This window comes from Elephas maximus, chromosome 24 (assembly GCF_024166365.1).
Source record: "Elephas maximus indicus isolate mEleMax1 chromosome 24, mEleMax1 primary haplotype, whole genome shotgun sequence".
In the NCBI taxonomy this organism is placed as follows: Eukaryota; Metazoa; Chordata; class Mammalia; order Proboscidea; family Elephantidae; genus Elephas; species Elephas maximus.
This window is the reverse complement of record NC_064842.1, coordinates 37642966-37663802: the sequence shown is the minus strand read 5'-3', so window position 1 is coordinate 37663802 and position 20837 is coordinate 37642966. Positions and strand designations below refer to the sequence as shown.

At 46.5% G+C, this 20837-nt stretch overlaps 1 protein-coding gene across 4 annotated transcripts in view; it reads left to right on the top strand.

Annotated features, from left to right (window-relative positions):
- Positions 1-367: 367 nt before the first annotated feature.
- KIAA0040 (KIAA0040 ortholog) overlaps positions 368-20837 on the top strand; it is a 42466-nt gene continuing 21996 nt past the window's right edge. The window contains exons 1-2 of one of the 4 annotated variants that reach the window (XR_007515277.1): positions 368-845; positions 17028-17097. The gene's annotated coding sequence lies outside the window, so the exon portion shown is untranslated. The other 3 variants (XM_049868265.1, XM_049868266.1, XM_049868267.1) reach the window with 3 other exon arrangements.

The window sequence follows — 20837 nt, the reverse complement described above, 5'->3', positions numbered from 1 at the left end:
TGAGCAGCCCCAAGGACTTTGCTGAGGTATTGCGCCCACTGGACGGAGCACACTGCGTTGACTCGCCAAGCTGTCTTTTTCGTTTGTCCAGGTAAGGCTTCTACAGCCTTCACCCAACCTGCCCCATCATTTCCCTCTCCGACGCCCCCCACCCACCCCTTTTCCAAGGAGGCTGCTCCATTAGGCAGCGCTGGCCTGTTTTTACTTAAGCAGGTTTCTCCCCAGTTGTCTCACATCCCTGGGAACATGCGTACGTCTGTGAGAGAAGCTGGGGAAGCGCTCCACAGGCGAGAAGAGCGGCTGTGTTCTGAAGCAGGCATGTTCCGGGACCGAGGGGCTCGAAGGTGCAATGGCGGGGGTGGGCGGAGGCGTAACTGACGGGAAGACCAGGAGAGAGGGCGCGCGTCTGGGCGTGGGTGCCCAAGAAGCCCAAGGGCACCGCGGTCTGTTTGCTCCGGAGAGGAAGCTTGGGCCGAGCCCAGGGAGCGGGAGAACAAGCCCAGTCTCAATCAGGAAGTTGTGTCTGTGACATCAGGGGCAGGACGGAGTTGGAGTGAAACCTCAAAAATGCAAGGCGTCAGCCAGCGGGAGGGCAGAGAACACAGAGGGCGCCTTTCTCGGCGGGAGCGGCAGGTACGCGCGGCGCGGGCGGGCGCGGGGCGCTACCACTGCCCCTCGGCGGAGGCGCGGCCGCCCGTCTCCAGACCAGGCTGCCCGTGGGAGGGGAGGGGCGAGAGAAAAGGAACCTTGACCTCGCCCCCAAACTCGGGCCGGTGTCAGAGCAGACAGCCCCGGGGAGATCACTCGGCAGCCGCGCCTGGAGGAAGCACTCCGTGAACAGAAAGGTGAGTTTCAAGAGTTTTTTGTTGTTCCGTTTTTTAAATACACTTTCAGCTGCCCTCTGGAATGGACTCCCCACTCCCCTATTTAGAAAGATGAGACCAGCCCCAGACGTAAGTGAAATTTAAGGGTTTTTTTCCTAAATAGCCGATTGACCCTTCCCAACTTCAGTTAAAATTTGCTTCCGTTCTTTTGCGGGGATTCTCATTCGTCCTCCCCTACATCTGCGTCTGGAGGGAGTCCGTATGGGTCCCTCGAGGTGGGCGGGTGGAGCTCTCTTACTCCAGTTGACAAGAGCTGCCGTTGGAAGGGACAGATAAACATTCTGTTTGATGCTGAAAAAGTCAACGCCTGAGACCCTCCAAGAAGTAGCATGGGCTTAGATGTTTCTAAAGCCAAATCTTCAATGAGGTTAAGGAACTGGACAAAGCAAAAATATGGCCCGGAGCCAGGGACGGAGTGAGGACCTGTCTGCTGTTCTCAGAGCCTCCAGGAAATTTGCTGTGACAGATTGCTTCCTAACTTCTTTGAATCTTTAGACCGCCCCACTTCCAGACCCCTAACCCACCCATGAGGTAGAATGGGAGACTGAAGAGGACCTGTTTCCCTAGCATTTTGAAGAGCTTCCAAGAAATGCATTATGTAATCATAGGGTTAAGTAAACTATAGACGTTGGCTGCGGGAACACACACCCCTCCGTCCTGCCTTACCGAAAGGGAAACTGAACCAGGGACCGGCGCTTGCCCTAGTTTAGCAGAAAAGCTGGCAGCAGCGAGCTGCGCTACCTAGGCTACCTAGTGGGACCGCTCCACTGACTCTGTTGAATGAGGAAGGGGAGGAAAAGAACGCTTGAGCATCTCAGAAGCACCTCCCTTCCCTTCCAAAGTTGTTGTGTTTCATTTACTCAGCTGAAGTTCATAAGAACCTGAAGCTAATTTTAAGCAACCCTCATTCTGAAGCCCTGCTGGATGATGGGAGAGTCTTGAGTTATAACAAACGGGACTTAAAAATAGCCTGAACACATCTTGTTCACGACCCTTTTACAAATGGTTTGCAAGTTCCACCTAAAGAATTCAGCAAGGGTCTTGCCTGCTCTTCCATGGACTCAGACCCATCAACCACCTGGTCTGGCGTGCCTTCCGTTTCTTCCTTGCTGGGCTGCGGAAGGAGCCCTATGTAAAAATCTGATTAAGCCCTTGGTTACATCTGGTATTCTGATCCCCTACCCCCAACCCAGATACAATTTTAGGAAAGTGATGCATTGCAAAACAAATGTTTCTGTGATCCCCATACTTTGTCAATATTTAGCTTGTGGAATCAACAAGAAGGATGACTTCTGCCCTTTTCCGTCAAGATTAAACCCAACGAACACTCAACAAGCTAAGTTACTGATTTCATCAAAGAGGGGAGGCACATCCATCCACCTGTCCATTCAACTTTTATTCTACCTACTGTGTGCCAGGCAGTATGCCAGGAGCTCAGAGTCCAAAGAAAATGAGACAGTTCCTGGTAAATGAGACAGTACAGAAACAGCTCCAGTTCAGAACAATGCATATCATCACAGTAGAAGCAACGGGGCACTGAAACAATCACACAGGTACAATCACACAGGTAGGCAGGATAAATTCCCCCGGGAATTATCTGGGAAGTCATAACTGCAGAAGTGATGGATGAGAGCAGAGTCTTAAAAAATGATTAGGAATTCCCAGGGAAAGGATATTTCAGGCAGAGGAATGAGCACATGCAAAGTTAATGGCAGGCTGGGGGAACTGCAACGCATGGGGATCACACTACTATTCTATTAGTAGCAGCGCTACTATAGTGCTGTTAAGACCAGTGAGCTCCCTCCTGTAGCAGTGGGAAGCCATATTGGATGTATTTGTGGTTTTCTTCTGTCCCAACCTGGAAAGCCTGACATATTCCAACTCAGTGAAATTTGAATTTTATGCCAACATCAAAACTTTCAAGTGAACAGACTTCTAATGGGGGTTGTTTGTTGATGTGTTTGTGTTCGGATGTGTGTTTGGAGAGAGAACTAGTGACCAGCTGGAGGCCATCATGGAGAGATGGGAAACAGATAATGAGGACCTAAGCTAAGATAGTGGCAGTGGGAGCTGAGGAAAGGGAATGGATTTTAGCAGTGTTTAGGAAGTGAAATCAAGTGCCTGGTGACCAAATGAATATATAGGAAAGGAGGAATGAATGGAACGGAGGATGATTATAAAGTGCTGAGCTGGGAGAGGAAAGTGAAGGGGCGTCCATTGTGATGCCATCAACAGAAATAGTATAAACAAGAGGAGAAGGGGCTGGGGTAGCAAATTGTGGAAGAGGGCAATTACCACTTTAGACATTTAAGCAGGACATGCCCAGGAAATGCCCAGGTGGAGATATATGGTAGGCAATTGAGTATACAGGTCTGGAGCTCAGGGAGAAGTGGAGGCTACGCCAATTTAACTATCCCAGGTGTTGTACATAAAGGTGGTGTTGTCGGCCATTCAAGAGGCTTGTGATGGCGCTATCAATGAGACTACGTGGATGCTGAAGAGTCTTGGATTTGTCAGTAGTGTTCTACAAATGCTGTTTTCGTATTGTACAGTGACTTCCAGATAACTCTCTCTAGACTTCAAAGGCTTTCCCAGGATGCCTTGCAAGGTTATACCTAAAAATGGTGGAGAGGATCATGGGTTTTGTCACACAAGCAGTACAGATGCATTTAACTAAACAGGGGAGGGAAACCTTAAAATCAAGACTCCCTCCCCCATGTAAAAAATGAATACTTCAGTTCCACTGTAAGCTCTGCAAAGACATTTCTAAAACTTAACCCCCAAGTCTTTAGTTACTTCACCTGTGTGGGAGAGGCCTGCCTTCATTAAAAAGAAGGATGACCTGCTCAAACTTACATAGTAATTCTTAAGGCTGAATGCCAATGCCCAGATCTGGAGCTTGGTGTCTCTGGTGTGAAAGAAAAAAACCTTGAACTTGGAGCTAGACAGACATGGGTTCAATTCCTGGCTTGACTGCTTATTTGCTGACCTTGAAAATGTCATTGAATCTCAGCTTCAGTTCCTTTATATCTAAAATGGGGCTAATTATTCTTCACTAGGGTGATGGTTAGAATCAGAGGGAAGGAAAAAGTATGTTTTAATGTGCTATATAAATTGTAAGGCTCTGTAAAAATGTGAGGGGTTTTATTGTTATTACTGGTCACGCTTCTTGAAGGTAACAAAATCAGATGAACTGTATAAGATCTGGGCAGCATCTTAGGCCCAGACTTGAAGCTTTTTAATTGTATCTCCTTAAGGTGGTAATTATCAAAATCCCCTTCCATCATATCAGTGACGTCTATCAATTCTCCCTCTTCTTTTTCTTAGTCCTTAGCCAAAGCGGTGAGCGCCCAAAGAATGTTTATGCCGATTGTGCACTGCACAAGGACTCCTGGGAGCTCACAGGGGCTGGAAGCCAGCCTGTATTCTGCCCCCTAGGCCATGGGCCACTCTAGGGGGGTGATTTTTTTCTAATTCTCACCAAGGTGCTGATTATATCACCAGTGACCCAAAATCAGTGCATCAGTTGCTGACTTGGATTTATTTGTGGTTTCCTTTGCCCCAACCTGGGATGCCTGACAACCCAGTGAAACTTGAATTTTATGGCAGCATCAAAACTTTCAAGTGAACAGACTTGTAATCAGGGCTGTTTGTTGTTGATGAAGAAAAGGAAGTTACCACAGATCAGAGACTTCAAATGGAAAGATACTTTAGAGGTGAGCCAGCCCCACCCCCTCACTTTACAGATGAGCAAACTAAGGATCAGAGAGGTGAGGTGTGTGCCCCGTCACAGAGCTGGTTCATGGAGGGGCCAGAATCTGAGCTCCTTCTCTCCATTCAGGCATAGCAGATACTATTTATGGTCTCTATGACCAGCACCCTATGCCCCTCACACACAGGAGCATACCCAGGAACTCCAGTGCTGGCATAGAGGTAAAACTGAAAAGACCATGCACTTGAAGGCTGAATCTTCCCCAAGTGGCCTCTGGACAAACCAGAGACAGAAGCTGGAGAGATGCAGTCAGATCTCAACCTTTAAGGCAATCTCCATACCATTTCCCATCCCTTCTCTTTCCTCAACCTCAAACTTTAAACTTTTCTTAAGATTTCCCAAGGACCTCTCGAGAAGGGAAACAGCATCCGGTGCCTTCGTTAACTAAATCGTTGTCAGTGTTCCATCAAACTTATCGTGAAAACTGTTTCACCTCAGAGATAAGAATGTGGGTTAGAGACCAGTGGACAAGTCAGTATTACACGGGAGATATTGATACATAACTTCCCAATGGACGAGAAAGTCTCCAGGTGAAAAATAGGAGCTCATCAGACTTGTCACAGGCACAGTAAGAGATAAAGACAGTGTCAAGATAGGCTTTTTTTCTTCTCAAAGCAGCACAAGGAAAATCTACAGCAAATTCTTTGAAGGTTCTCCCCAGGGACACAACCCAGCTCAGCTTTCTGGCTTTTCCCCCCTATCAGCCTGAGCCATCTAAACAGAGCATCAACTGAGGACGTGAGTGGACATTTAGTGAAGGCTGAGAAAGGGTTGCTAAATTCCAAAAAGAACCTCACACAAACAAGATTCCTTTCTGAGGGGCAATTCCCAGGGGACCAGGGCAGTGTCCAAACCAAGCCATGCCCCTGGGAAGAGACTTGCTCCCACGATTGTTAGCAAGCTGCAACATGGAGTTCGTTGCTAAGAAATGAAAGAAAACCATGACTGCATTTTTTGTTCAAAAGGGAAGATTGTGTTTGTTAAGCCACCGCAGACTTGCACTCGTTCGTACTGTCTCTTATTTCTTCCTGTTAGGATGTTTTTTTTGGTTGACTTTTACTCTCCTCTGATACAATACTGATTCTTCAGATAGTCTTAAGGAAAGCCTATCAGCCCGTCAACAATTTCTTTTTGTCTTCCAGGAGAGTCACAAAAGAAAATTGGCAGAAGAGAGAAAAATACCTGAATAATGGCAATAAGGGTAGTTGCATGCTCTAAGTACTTGTAGTCATCAAATTGTCCTGTGAGGGGAAAGAGTTGAGGGCACATAGGTTTAGAAAGGGGTATAGAGACTAGGGGTTGGGAAGTGGGAAAGAAGCAGTGGGAATTGGAAAATTCCACGTGCTTTAGTATTATGGGAACAGAATGACACACAGTGGACATGCTGCGTCTTAACCTAAATGACGTGTGATAGTGGTCACTGTATATAAGAGAAGAGAGTGCTACAGGGTGAGTCAGGCACCTACTTATTCCCTTCCCAACCTGCATAGATACTGAGTTTGTGTCCTTCCGCTGTGGTTTCTAATCTTAGATTCTTATGCCGTCCCACCAATGGGACAAAGTGCCAGTTCTCAAAAGCCCCTCTGCCTGTTGTCATCATACACTCAAGGTCCTGTCCATAACCTGGAAGCTCCAGGTAGTTACTCATACACTGTCCTGAAACCACCCAGGAACTAACACTGAGGTCAAAGTGACCTTCCCAGTGGTCAGGGTCTGGGACTAGAAACAAATGTCCATCCAACTTTTCTTCACGCCCATGAACTTTTAGTGTGTGTGCAAATTAAAAAAGAAAAAATAACAGTTGCTATTGATTCTGACTCACAGCAACCCCGTGTGTTGTGGAGTAGAACTATGCATAGGGTTCTCAGTGGCTGTGACATTTCCAAAGTAGATTGGCAGACTTTTCTTCCGAGGAGGCTCTCGGTAGATTCAAACCACTAACCTTTTTTGATTAGTAGCTGAGCACTCAAATGTTTGCACCACCCCGGGACTCCAGTGTGTATTCTAGCCTCTCAGTAACCATTCATTGAATGATGGTGCTAAGAATTGGAGGCACACAAAGATGACAACCTTTGCTGCCCCCCATCCCACCAGACTGTTTTATGAGTGCATCACAGTTTGTTTTTCAGCATCATGCTAGGGAGAAGTGGCAAAGCTGCACGAGAACACACAGACCCCTCCGAGGCCCAGCCCTGCGACTCCAGCTATCTATCAAGCCCCATCTTTGTCCATGACTGCTGGCTTCCACCCACCTTTCTTTGCCACCTTGCATGCCTGACCTGAAATATTCCCTCCTGCCCAAGGCCCACAATCTGCTGAGTAGTAGCTGCCAGCACAGCACAGCACGGCAGTGGCCTAGATTAAAACCTCTAGGCTCATTACATGGGTGACCCACGCCATAATGAAGCCTCCACTCGGAAACGGGAGCCCTTTTGTACACCCCACCACCCAGACATAACCTGCTCAGAGCTTTCCTACTTCCCAAATTAGAAACCCAGATCCTGCCCTGAGGGATATTTGAATATGGCCCAAAGCCTTTGTTGTTTCAGAAGGAAAGCAGTGATCTTGAGGGCTGCTTAGGACCCTGCCTGTTTTCCAACTATGTGCTCTTTGTAGTTTTGCACCAGGACATTATTGACCCTTCTGAGGAAAGAGCTGGGTTTTACTTTTTGTCAGTGGGTGGATGGCATAGATTTCCAAAGCTGCCCATGGAAATGTCGTGGCACCTCCAGACGGAGGCACCGCGCCCCCTTCCCCTGGCGTGCTATGTGGGACACGGAAAGGAGGCATAGTCACACAGCATGTGCCCTATGGGGAAGAAGGTCCCATGCTCCTGACAAACATTTTCCAGAGATAAGATTTCAGTAGTTTAAAAATGTTATTCTTTCAAGGTGGGGTTAATGGTGAGACAAAATAATACTTAAACCACTGGGTATATACTCAGTCAACATTCGTTATTGGGGAAAAGGAATAAAAACACACCAAAAAGATGAAGGCATTTTATACTTCTTCCATGGTTATTAATGAAACTATACCATTCTTTTCCATTTACTATCTATTAGCTTTCAAGAAGTTTTGCATTATCTCCTCTGGTATTTTTATCGGGATACTTATAAATTCATTGTCCTTTGTGGCAGATAATTTGTAAATTAAGTGGAATACTTCCCCTTGTTGGGTCCCTTAGTCGTTGCCTTTGATCTGATGCTTCAGTTAGAGACATTCAGTCCTGCCTCTCATTGTCCTAGTGATGCAGAGTAATTTGGATGCTTGAGATAGAAAATATTTGGGGTAAACTATAAATCCTCCTTGGTGTAGTTTACTAGGAAGCAACAGCTTAACATTAATGGAGAACTGTATGTGTGCTAAGTTCCTTGGTTGGTGTAAATGGCTTGCGCTCAGCTACTAACCTTAAAAGTTGGCAGTTCGAACCAACCCAATGGTGCCACGGAAGAAATGCCTGGCAATCTGCTTCTGTAAAGATTACAGCCAAGAAAACCCTATGGAGCAGTTCTACTATACAACACATGGGGTTACAGCTGCTGTGTTACAGAGTAGAACTGCTGTGCAGGGTTGGGTTTGGGATGTGCTGAGCACGGCAGGTTTGGTTTGGTTCGGTGTGTGTGCTGGGTGTTGCACTAAGCGCTTTACCCACATCCTCTCATTTAATCCTCACGACAACTCAACAAGATAGGTACTGCTATTATCCCTATTCTGCAGATGAGAGAAACTGAGGTCTCTGCCAAGGGCTAAATGCTCTTCTCCTGACTCCAGGGCACTGTCCTATAAAGAAACTCTATAGCCACCACCAGTGATGAATAAGGCTTTTCTATTCCTCAGGAGCTTATGGTCTATTTTGGTGGGCGGATGGGTAAAGAGGTGGTTTGAATACAGTATAACAAATGCAGCGGTAGGTATAAAGACAAGGACTCATAGGATCCACAGGGAGAACGCTCAGCCCAGCTCTGGGAGATGAAATCTAAATCTTTATTTTTTACTGATAAACCTTTGCGACCCTGGCTAAGATTTGACACCACCCCCCCCCCCGTCACCCTTTGGCGCCACCATTTCATTACTGTCTCTCCAGTGCAGAGTATCTAGCATATAGTAGCTGCTCATTAAACATTGGTTAATAAACACACATACTTCCACAGAAGGAACTTCCAGCCCTTCTCACACTGCTATGGGGTTCCAGTGCCAGGGGCCTGTATTTCAGTTCATAGGCTCTTTCAAAGCAGGTTGTGGCCTAGGAGTGGAAGGCCACAGTGAGGGGAAGGAGATGACGAAAGGCCTAGAATGCTTTCTGGTTTTCTCTCTACTTCTGAAGTGGCTCTGAGTGCATGAGAGAGACAAGAGGACAGAGGGGAAGAGGGGTGGGGAGAGGCACAGAGGCCCTGGGAATGGCACTGTGTGGAGGTCTTCCCATACTCAGGCAGGATATAGAATTACATAGGATCCTAAGGAAGAAATGAACTGGTAAACTACTTTCCAAAGCTAATTTCTCCATTTTCTCTCAAGATTTTATTGTTGTTTCAAGGACTCCTAACTCACGACTATACAGCGTCTGAAACAATTCACCCCAGCCAGCAGGTGCAGAAGGAGCAATGGTGACACAGTGGTTAAGGGCTTGGCTGCTAACATAAAGGTCCGTAGTTCAAACCCACCAGTGGCTCTATGGAAAAAAAGATGTGTCAGCCTGCCTCCATAAAGATTACAGCCTTGAACAGCCTGTGGGACAGTTCTACTCTGTCCTGCAGGGTCGCTATGAGTCGGAATCGAATCAGTGGCAAGGGGTTGGGTTTGGTTTAGCAGGTGCAAGAATCTGCAGCTTCATGGGAGGGTCTAGACTCTCCCTAACTGGGAATTCTCATCCCTTTTTCCCCACTCGGTGAGATCTTGGTTCCATGGCTCACTTTCTGTTAGTCAGCTTTGGCTCCGCTCTGCAAAAGAAGAATTATTAAAACCTCTTAGGAGGCCTGACAGCCTTGCTTTAGAAGGCAGAAGCTGCCCCAACATGACTCTGGCTACATTTTTCCAAATACATTCCTTAAACACCTCTCTTTGCCTGATACTATGTTAGGGGCTATAAGGAATTAAAAGAAAACCAGAGGCACAGATCCCACCCGCAGGGACACGGCGAGACCTCCCTGCAAGTCCTGCCCCTCTCAGTAACAGCTGTGAGAAAACAGGCTCTTCCCTGGGATTAGAGTCTTTTCTGGAATCTCTGCTCCCAAATGCCGCCATCTCTTCCCCCACCGCCCAGGCTCTGGGCATGGCTGACCCCTGCTTCATCCCTGCTCAGCTGGCTCTCCAGATGTCTGCTCAGCTGGCTAAGCCATAAACTGCTGCTGATGGCTGCAACCCCAACTGTCAAACTCCACCCACTGCAAGACCTTCCTGTTCTGCCCTGGCCCCAGTCCTTACCCTGACCCTTGCTTACCTCACTATAGCCCTGCTCTGCTATTCCACCCCATGACCTGGCCCTGCAGAGGCCTATGCAAAGCTTGTATAGATATTAGGGCTCTTGATGCCAGTGATGAATGTATGTCACTGGCCCTGTTACGGTAACACATAGCAACTACATGTTGTTGTTAGCTGCCATCGAATCGACTCCTGACTCATGGTAACCCCATGTGCAATGGTGAAAAAAATGCATGCTGTCTGGCCCTGTGCCATCCTCATGATCAGTTGCAGATCAGGCTGTTGTAATCCACAGGGCTTTTATTATCTGATTTTTGCAAGTAGATTGCCAGGCCTTTCTTCCTAGTCTATCTTAATCTGGAAGCTCTGCTGAAACCTGTATAGCATCATAGCAACATGCAAGCCTCCACTGACAGATGGGTGGTGGCTGTGCACAAGGTGCATTTGCCAGGAATTGGCCCCAGGTCTCCTACACTGAAGGCAAGAATTTTACCTGAACCATCCCTGCCCCACTAGCTGTGTCACATAGACCCTCTTTACTCTGCTTTTTTCCACCCCTCAGGACTATAACCAGCCAGTTAGTTAATCAACAGGCATTTATTGAGCATCTAATATGTGCCAACACTGGGGATACACAGAGGAAAAGCTGGCAAATAGCTCACAGTCTAGTGGGAAAGCAGACAGGAGCAGCATCTGTACTACCAGTGGGCAGTAATCTCTCACGCACTGTCAGGGAGGAGAGGTGATGGCGAGGGAAAGACATTTGCAACTGTCATCATTTCTATGTAACACATGATTCTAGAAAAAGCACCCAGGCCACCAATTCTTCCTATCTGGTGGGGGATGTACACAGGTCAATCTTCACTACAGTTTTACAGGCCAGAGCAATCTCCACTGGCTCTGCCTATAATAATGAAAGGTGTCTTTCCATGATACACACAGGAGTTGTCATGTGGTCCTTTTTGCACCCTGTGCTCCTCACCATTAGATCACAGCAGGGAGCACAAGCGCAAACACCTACAGGGGCCTGCCAGATAAAACTAACATTTGTTGAACACTTACTCTGTGCCAGGCACTGTTTTAACCACATTATACAGATGAGTGAACCCATTCAATTCTCACAGCAGTCTATGACAGAAGGTCTAGTCTTACCCCCTTTTTATATTTGAGGAAACTGAGCCAGAGAGATCTAAAGGGACTTTCCAGCGTCAGAAAGCTAGTGAGTAGTGGGGTCAGGCTTTGACCCCAGCTGGTCCCTGGGTGGTGCAAACAGTTTGCACTCAAACACTAACCTAAAGGTTGGTGGGTCAGACCCACCCAGCAGTGTCGTGGAATAAATGCTTGGCAGTCTGCTTTTGTAAAGATTGTAGCCAAGAAAACCGTATGGAGCAGTTCTATTCTGTAACACATGGGGTCGTCATAAGTCAGAATTGACTTGATACCAGCCAAGTTTGGTTTTTTATTGTTTCGGTTTGCCTAAAAGAATGATGTAGGCAGTGTGAGAGCGCGGGGGCCGTGACCATGCAAACGAGAAAGCTCACAGCACATCTCAAGGCTGTACATTCTAACTTTCAAAACTCGGCTGCAGACCAAACAAAATCCTCGCACTGGCCACATCTGCCTCGCCCACTGCTTGTTTGCAATCTCTGACCGACAGACAGACTTTAGGACTTTAGGTTTGCCTCTTGAACAAAAATCTCATTTGGTTTTCATAAAGAAAAAAATTTTTTTTTTTTTAAACCTCGTGCTAAATGTTGGCAGTGTTGCTAACTGAACGTGTGTGTATGTGTGTGAGAGAGAGAGAGCACAAGAGGGAGAGGGAATTGAAATCCCTTTGAATTTGAGCCAACCAGTTTGGGCTTTCATTACCCAGGGACTTGTGACTACAGATTTGAAATCGGGATTTCACCAAATTAAAAAAAATTTAAAGGGTTAAAGTGTGTTTTGGGATGTGCAGGCAGAAAGTGCACTGTCCACTCGTTTCCTTAACACAATAAATCTGCTTTCATGGTCAAACATGAAGAATGTCCTTGGGCCAAACATGCCATCAGTCACCCCCTAGCCCTGTTCCTGGTCATAACACAGTAAGGAGGTATAGCAAGAGAAAAGTTTCCCAGGGCCCTCCTTGGGGCCATGACCTTGAGGAATTCCCACCAGCCCGAGGGGCAGCTCACTGGGATGCGAGGATTAGAGCCACTAGCTAGAAGACGGGCTGAGGGTCAGTGGGGCCAGCTGTTGGGGCATTACTGAGTAGGAGTGAGAGGTTGGAAGCCTCCAGACCTGGCTGGAGCCTGGGCCACCTTGATTGGACTCTTTTCATGAGCCAGCTGTGCTTTCTTGAGCGGCATAGAATCCCCTTTCTTTCCCATCCTCGCTGCCTTTAAACACCCTATTCACCTTGTAGGTGCCAACTCCAATCACACATTCTCAAAGCCCTCCCTAGATTGCTCCTTAGAAGGGGCAGCATCCTCCTTTCTGCTTCCACAACCTTTTGTTTGAATTCCCATTGGGACACTTAGCTAGTCATGCTTTATAGTACTTCTCCTATGCACAGCCATTTCCCCAGCAAAAAATAAATTCCTTGAGTTCACAGGCTGTACCTGTAGTTCAATTTTTAATGCCTTACCTAGACAGCAGGCCGACTTTCTACTTCTCTCTAGGTAGTATTATCTGAGAAAGCCTAGAAAAGACAGGGGTTCCTCCTGTACATAGGAAATGCTCAATAAATTTGAATTGAATTATATTGTCGGCTGCCGAACTGCAGAGAACTGAGATGGCAATACTTGGCCATCTCACACAGCCTCCATTGTGTGAACAACCCAAGCTCCGTGAAAGAAGTAAAAAGCTGGCAAAGGGCATTCCAGCTAATGATGATAATGGTGAGGAAATAAGACACACACATACTCTACTCAATTTGCTTCATAACAGGAAACTACCAAATGAAATGATATCACCTCATGACACCGAAATGTCAGGAACACAGCCAAACACAGGGCTTTCCACCACAGGGATAGTCTCACTTTCAAATGATGTAATCTTCATTTTCAATATGGCACCCCATTTGACGCCCACGATCTTTGGGAGTCAGGCCTCTTGGCTGCTCCATTTCTGTTTCGTGGCACTGACATCCTCACTGGAGATTCAAAAGTAGCCAGTCACCAAAAGGAGCCTGCAGGGTGTGCCTGCACTGTAGAATCCCCAAGAATATCTGGCATCAGAGCACACTGCCCAGGTGGAAAGAGCTCTCCAAACCCAGAACGTTGACATTCCAGTTGATGAATGTTTTTCCCCTAAGTGCCTTCTTCTATCTGACCATAATGCTGTATATGAACCTACAAACCAGCACGTGGAGTGGAACAAGCGCTGGGTATTTAATTTGGCCTAGAATTGCCACACTATCATTACCTGTGAGACCGTGGGCAAGTTATTTAATTTCAGTGATCCTTAGTTTCCTCAGCTATAAAAATGTTCATTTATTAATTCAATCAAGTACTTTCCAAGGGCAAAATATGTTTCAGATGCTGGGGATGCAGTGATGGGAGTGGATTCCTTCTAGGAAGATGATTAAATCAACAATTAACCCTAAAGCCGATTAAGGGCTGTGGTAACGGCATAGGTACAGTGAGGGACACAGAGCAGGGGCCCTAAACTTTAATGGGGTCAAGGAAAGTATCCAAGGGGAACGATATTTCAGGCAAGACTTAGAGGATAAATGGAGGCAAGTAGATTCAGTGGTGGTGGTTGTGGGTGAGGTTGGAAAAGAGTTATGGGTTCCAGATAGAAAAGCTTGTCTGAGGCCCCAAAGCAAGAGAGAAACTACAAATCTCAGAGTTTGGAGAACAGAAGGCTTTTTAAACTGTCAAGAGAGTTTCAAAGCAGTGGGTTGCCATTGTTTCCCCTCTTGTTTCTTTTTAGCAGTTAGTATAGCCAAAGGAGGACCATAGGCCTATAAAACAAACAATAGCACACGGAAGGAACGTGCTTCCTATGCTTCTTAATTCAATTCAAATTCCTGAGACCAAATGGGCAAGTCCTGCCCAAAAGCAAGGTAAGAAGGCAGGAAGGGACAGGAACTGGACAAATGGACACAGGAAACCCAGGGTAGAAAGGGAGGGTATGCGGTCACATTGTGAGGATTACAACCAATGTCACAAAACAATGTGTGTATAAATTTTTGAATGAGAAATTAGCTTGAGCTGTAAACTTCACCTAAGGCACAATAAAATTGGAGGAAAAAAAAAAAAAAAAGAGCACCACACTGGGCAGCTGGAAAACTAGAACTTTGTCCTCCCTTGGCCAGTAACCAGCTTTATAAGCTTGAAGAAGACGCTCAGGCTTTCTGCTCTTTGGTTTCTTCATCTGTGAAATAGGACGAGAAATAAAACCCCTCCCCTCCCCACATTCCAGTGGATTGAATGAAGAAATGTTTGTGAGAGTATTTAAAAAATTAAAATGACTTAGAAGTGCAAGGTCTGTGATAGGATTTTCCCCAGTCATCAATCAGCAAAGCCCATTGGGTGTCAGTGGGAAGACTAGATAAGTGATCGCGTCAGTGTATTTATTCCCCCACCCCACCCCATTGCCAAGGGATCATGAAATAAATAGCAGTTCCTTTCTGACTGGTGTGGTGATATTTCATTTCAACTCATAATCAGATTTTGTTGAAGGAAGAAAGTATGCTATTAATATTTTTTTTTCTTTTTTGTAATACCTGTGATTATGTACTGAGCCCAGCTAGTTAGGGCAGACTGCCAGTGAGCCCAGGGGTGAACGCTTAATCCCGTATAATCCCGAGCTCTGGCCAAAGGTGGACTTTCGGTTGTGAGAGGTCTCAGGTAAGAGGATGCAGCGGCTGAAGCGCTGATCCCGTTAGAGGTCCTCTGCTCACCAGCCCCAGGGCCTTCTTGGGCCCGTTCCACCAAACCTGTGTTAAGCCTTCAATCCCAGTTCCTCGTGGCCATGGAGCTGATTCTGACCCATGATGATCCCACGTGTGTCGGAGTAGAACTGTGCTCCACAGGGTTTTCAATGGCTGGTTTTTCAGAAGTAGATTGCCAGGCCTTTCTTCTTAAGTACCTCTGGGTAGACTTGAACCTCCAACCTTTTGATTAGTAGTCAAGTATTTTAACCGTTTGCACCACCCAGGGACTCTAGGCCCTCAAGGCCCTCTGTAATGTCACCAGCCTTGCCTGTACAACCTCATTTCCCACTCTTCTTCAGAAGGAACCTCCGCTGCCCTCCCAGTCCAGATCACGGACGTGCAGCTTCTGTGCCTGCCTCAGCTGTCCTGTCCCAGTAGTTCACCCACCTTCCTCCTTCACCCATGAGGACAACCAGCCTCTCCAGGCCATAACGTCCAGCACAGGGGCCAGCACAACCTCGTCTCCTCCATGTGGTTCCCCCTTAAAACTTCAGCCCGTGTTGATCTCTCTCCTGCTAACACTGCATTCATTTCAGCACTTTCTGATATTCAGCTTAGCACTTAACTACTATTATTATCTCTGAAAATCAAGTTTGGCAAAGCATTTTCAGTTTATAAATGCTCTCAGGTATATTCTTATTTGAGTCTCCTCACAAGAGTGGATGGTGAGTGAAGTTGGTGTCGTTGTCTTCCTCTCTTACATATGAGGAACCCGAGGCTTGGGAGGTTCTAGCAGAGCAGGATTTCCACTGTTCTGGGCTTTGTTAAGGAACCCTTTTAAGATAGGAGCCAGTTCCTTTACTTCTCTTTGTTTTTGCCTCAGCATCATTTTGATCGCATAGTAGATAGTTAACTAACACTTCCTGAAATTAAATCCAGATGCAACTTCAGGAAAAATCATTCAAGTGGCATATTTTGTTGATGCAAATCATTGCTATTAGTCCTGTTAGCCTCTTCGTGTATAAAGAACAACATGCTTGCAGCATTATTTTTATTACAGTGACTCAGGAAACAGCCTAAGGGAAGCTCACAGAGGTCTATACAACAATCTCCCCTGGGGGTGTCACTCAAATGCAGGCAACACTCCCTGTGCTCACACCAAGCATCATGGCCCCAGGCCCCCTGGCAATGGGTGGAAAGTACTTGTCACAACTTGCTCAGCAGGGTGGACATGCTCCTTTGGAAACCTGTGGTCATTTGGGTACACGGAGGATCCAGGCTACCCAGCACTGAGTTGGCAGGTGGGCCTCAGCCCCACTGCAAGGCCAGGTAAAAGAATCCTCCCTGAGAAGGGGGTGTCCATCATTCATTCTGGGTTGGAGGCAAGAAGACTTTCCAGCATGGGAGCAAATTTCCCAAGAATTTCAAGCCACTTTGCCTTTGCTTTCTGCCATACCCTATATCTGTCTAGAAAATACCAGTTATGACAAAATATTTGTATAGTTTCTAACACCCAACAGCCTGGCAAAGAATATTAAGTCAGGAAAACAAATCAGTCTCAGAAGAAATACAATCAGAATGCTCCTTAGAAGCAAGGATGTCAAGGCTTTGGCTTGCTTGCTTACTTTGAACATGCCATCAAGAAAGACCAATCTATAGAAAAGGACATCATGTTTGGTAGAGGGTCAGTGAAAACGAGGGAAACCCTCAATGAAATGGGTTGATACAACAGCCAAAACAGTAGACCCAAACATAGCAACAATCATGAAGATAGTGAGGAACTGGGCAGTGATTCCTTCTGTTAGACATGAGGTGGCCATGAGTGGTAGCCGACTTGATGGTACCTAACAACGGCAACAGCCGAGGAGCACATTCACATACGTTATCTGCTTTGACATAAGGACCCTGTGAGACAGGTATTCGCTTCCACTTATTTACTTGTTTACTTACTTTAGAAAGTATATGCACATGATCTAACATTCAAAACATTACCGAAGGGCATGGAGTAAAAAGCCAGTCTCCCTTCCAGCCCTGCCCCAGTTTCCTTCCGTAGAGGCAACGCATACTATCATTTTCTTATATGTTCTTCCAGATTATTCCCTACTTTGGAGATGAAGAAACTGAGACCCAAAGCAGCTGAGTGACTTTTCCAAGGACGCAGAGTAAGTCACGGGGCAAGGATTTGAACCGCTTCTCATAAAACTGCCTGTGAGCTGCCCCCACACTTGTGGATTTCCAGCTGTCTTTAACTACCTTTTAATTCATCTCATATGAGAACTTACAAGAATGTAAACAAACAAACAAAAAAGATAGCGTCAAAGCCAGAACAGGAGACTGGAGCCCCGCAGGCTGTCCACCAAGCAGCACAGCTTGGAAACCACTGCCTTCCCCTGTCAGGCACTGCAAAGACACCAGCTCCTTCTCTCAGTGCTCCAAGCCAGCTCCCATCCCCAGGAGCCTTTCCTGCCTTCTAACTGTCAGGGGCAAGACCACACATCCAGACCGAAGTACTCTGTCAAAGCATTCCCACCAGGCCAGTGTCCTACTCCTTCAAGACCTTAAGGTTTAATCTGATAAAAAAAAAAACTTCTGAACTGTTCATGGGAGATAAAGCCTAATGGCCCAAGGCTGCAGAGAACCCAGCCCTGAGACCACACTGTGGGGAGAGCTGGAAGACAAGGTCAGAGTTCCCTGGCCTGTGCCACCACCCCACCTACCTCTCAAGTCCCCATATGCTCCCAAATGGTTTCTGTAAAGCCTTGAGGTCTCCTGGCACAAGGGGGAAGGGATGGGGTGGGGTGGGGTGGGGTGGAAGGGAACATACTGAGGGAAGGGTGTGTGTGTGTGTGTGTGTGTGTGTGTGTGTGTGTGCAGTATCTACAGAATTGTTGTAGTTGTTAGCTGCCATCAAGTTGGACTCCGACTCATGGCGACCCCATGTGCAATGAACCAAAACGCTACCCAGCCCTGCACCACCCCCATGATTGGTTGCAAATCAGACCATGTGATCCATAGGGTTTTCACTGGCTGATTTTCAGAAATAGATTTCCAGGCTTGTCTTCCTAGCCTATCTTAGTCTGGAAGTGCCACTGGAACCTGCTCAACATCATAGCAGCATGCAAGCCTCCCCTGATAGATGGGTGGTGGGTACATGAGGTACATTGGCCAGGAATTGAACCTGGGTCTCCTATATGGAAGGCAATAATTCTACCATTGAACCACCACTGCCCCCAACCAGTTGCTGTTGAGTTAGTTTCAACTCATGGAGACTCCACCTGTGTCAGAGTAGAACTGTGCTCCATAGGGTTTTCAGTGGCTGATTTTTCAGAAGTAGATCTCTAGGCCTTTCTTCTGAGGCATCTCCGGGTGGATTCAAACCTCCAACCTTTCAGTTAACAGCCGAGTGCATTAACCAGGGGCTCCATCTATAGGATACTCCCCTACAACTCCCTACTTAAACAATTTCTTTTTCCCCTATACTACAAATCACGTATTTGCAATTACCTGTGGCCTCCTTGGGAAGGACATCTCAGGGGTGGAGAGGAAGATGTTTGGGGGCAAGGGCAGATGCGCTGAGATCAGGGATGTGTAAAGCCAATGACAATTCCAGAATGTCTCTATAGGACGAGCTTAGGGGCAGCAATCTATCTGCACAGAGGCACCTAACGCTGCATTTGCTGAGAAAATGTCATCTGTGTCAAAGAAAGGGGCTGCTGAGACAAAACCACCTGCTTGTCTGCACTGGGTGGGTGCTCAATAAATATTTTAGCTCGCTCATATATGTCCTCTGCATTCACAGACTATTATTTATCAAAACTGCAAAAAAAAAAAAAAAGAAAAGAAAAAAAGCTCCAGGCAACGTTCAAAAAAAAAAAAAAACACCAAACCCGTTGCCTTCAAGTCCATTCTGACTCATAGCGACCCTACAGGACAGAGTAGGACTGCCTCATAGGGTTTCCAAGGAGCCGCTGGTGGATTTGGACTGCTAGCCTTTTGGTTAGCAGCTCTAAACCACTGCACCACCAGGGCTCCCCATGCAATGTTGGGGATGCAGATTTAAACCCATGCAGATAGGAAGGGAAAGCTCATGCTCCGGCCGAGAGCCTCTCTGCATGGCTCGACCTCCGGACAAAGCCTGCGGCCCGAAGCCTGGTGAATCCGAAATATTCCACGTGGTGCCTTCCGCAGGGCTGACTTACTGTGGGTATGAGAACATTTCTGTTCACTCCCTGTCTGATTTGGTCTTTACATTTTAAGCCTTCGCCAGGTAACTTTTGGCTTTTCATTGCCCTGAACTTTTGTTCACATTAAATGAAAGGAGGAAATGGGAAGGAAAATAGAAACTGTATCTGTATTGCTTTGAAGTTGCATAATTGTATATTTTTGCCACACCATTAGTTTTAAACTATTCCGGCCTATTCGCCTCTCCCCCACTGCCACTGAGGGAAAATAAATAAGGTGTTCAATTATGGCTGCGAAGTTTGCAGAGCTCTGCATTCCCTTCTCTAGTATTGAAGAGAATTATGCAACTTTAACCTTAGGATTTATTTTTTAATTACCACCTGTGTGGGAGACCTTGAGTTACACAAGTGCTTGGTTGTCCTCCACTTTTTCAAAAACCACTCTTTACTTTCAAGAGGATATGACGTTTGAAAGCTAAAACATCAGTTATGAGAGTCAGCCAAAGGCAGGGCTTTCACTTTATTTGTCCAACCAAACTGGCATGGCCCCACCCCAACCGCCTGTAACACAGATGACTTCAGAGCCTCAACTCACGCTTTCCAAAAATAAAATTCTACCTAGGTGCTTTACCACACCCACAAACATTGGCTCCAAAATCTTTTTGAAGTATTGAAGGATGAGAATCAGAACTGTGTAGCCCATTTATTTCTCTGTAACCATGGCTACAGGTTTTATTAGCACTGTTACCAGGATCTGGTCAGAACTGATATATAGAAACGACAAACAGGTGTGCGTGGCTTCAGGGTGTGCGACCTTAAATTCTGGAAAAGTAGTACCTCATGGCTATGATTCGTAAAGGACAGGGGAGGGGAGAGGAGGGGCCAGGAGGGTGATCTGTAAGAGAAGTTCAATGTTTTAATTTTAGCCTTCATTCAGTTTTTTAATATAATACCCTAAAATACCACTACCTTGCATTTAGATTGCAGTGTTCACTTCTCAATGTACTTTCACAGGTCTCGTCTGCCCTTCACAACAATCTTGAGGAGCTATCTGGGAAGGCAATAGCCTCCTCTCTCAGATGAGGAAAGAGTCAGAAAGCTTAACCGTTTGCCCTGAGGTCAAGAGGCTGGAGAGCTGCTGCACTGGGGCTAGTACTGGGTCCTCTGGCTCCTAGCTGAATATTCTGTCCACTGTGCGCCTCTTGCCAGCCTTTTATAGTGCGTCTGGGGACATTTGAGTGCCTATTAATTCCTCTTGCAAACATTCCTCATCCTTATCATTTGACTGATTAACCCAAGACCAGGGTCAATTAATCAAACCAGAGGCTACAGCTCCAAAGAAAGTCTTGCCCTTTGCCCTTGTTTCTATTTTCCAAGCCCTTGCATAGCTCTACCCTACATAGATTACAAAAAAAAAAACCACCAAACGCATTGCCATGATAGCGACCCTAAAGGCAAGAATAGAACTGCCCCACAAGGTTTCCAAGGAATGCCCAGTGGATTCAAACTACCAACCTTTGGTTAGCAGCTATAGCTCTTAACCACTAGGCCACCAGGGTTTCCATAGATTATAGCATTTAGAAAACAGTTATGTAGTCCCTACGCCTAAAACCAACCAACCTGTTGCCATCAAGTCCATTCTGACTCATAGTGACAGGAGCTAGAAGCTCAAAGTGCCTCCAGGGTCCAGATCTGTGGCAGGTCTTGGTAAGGTTTGGGCT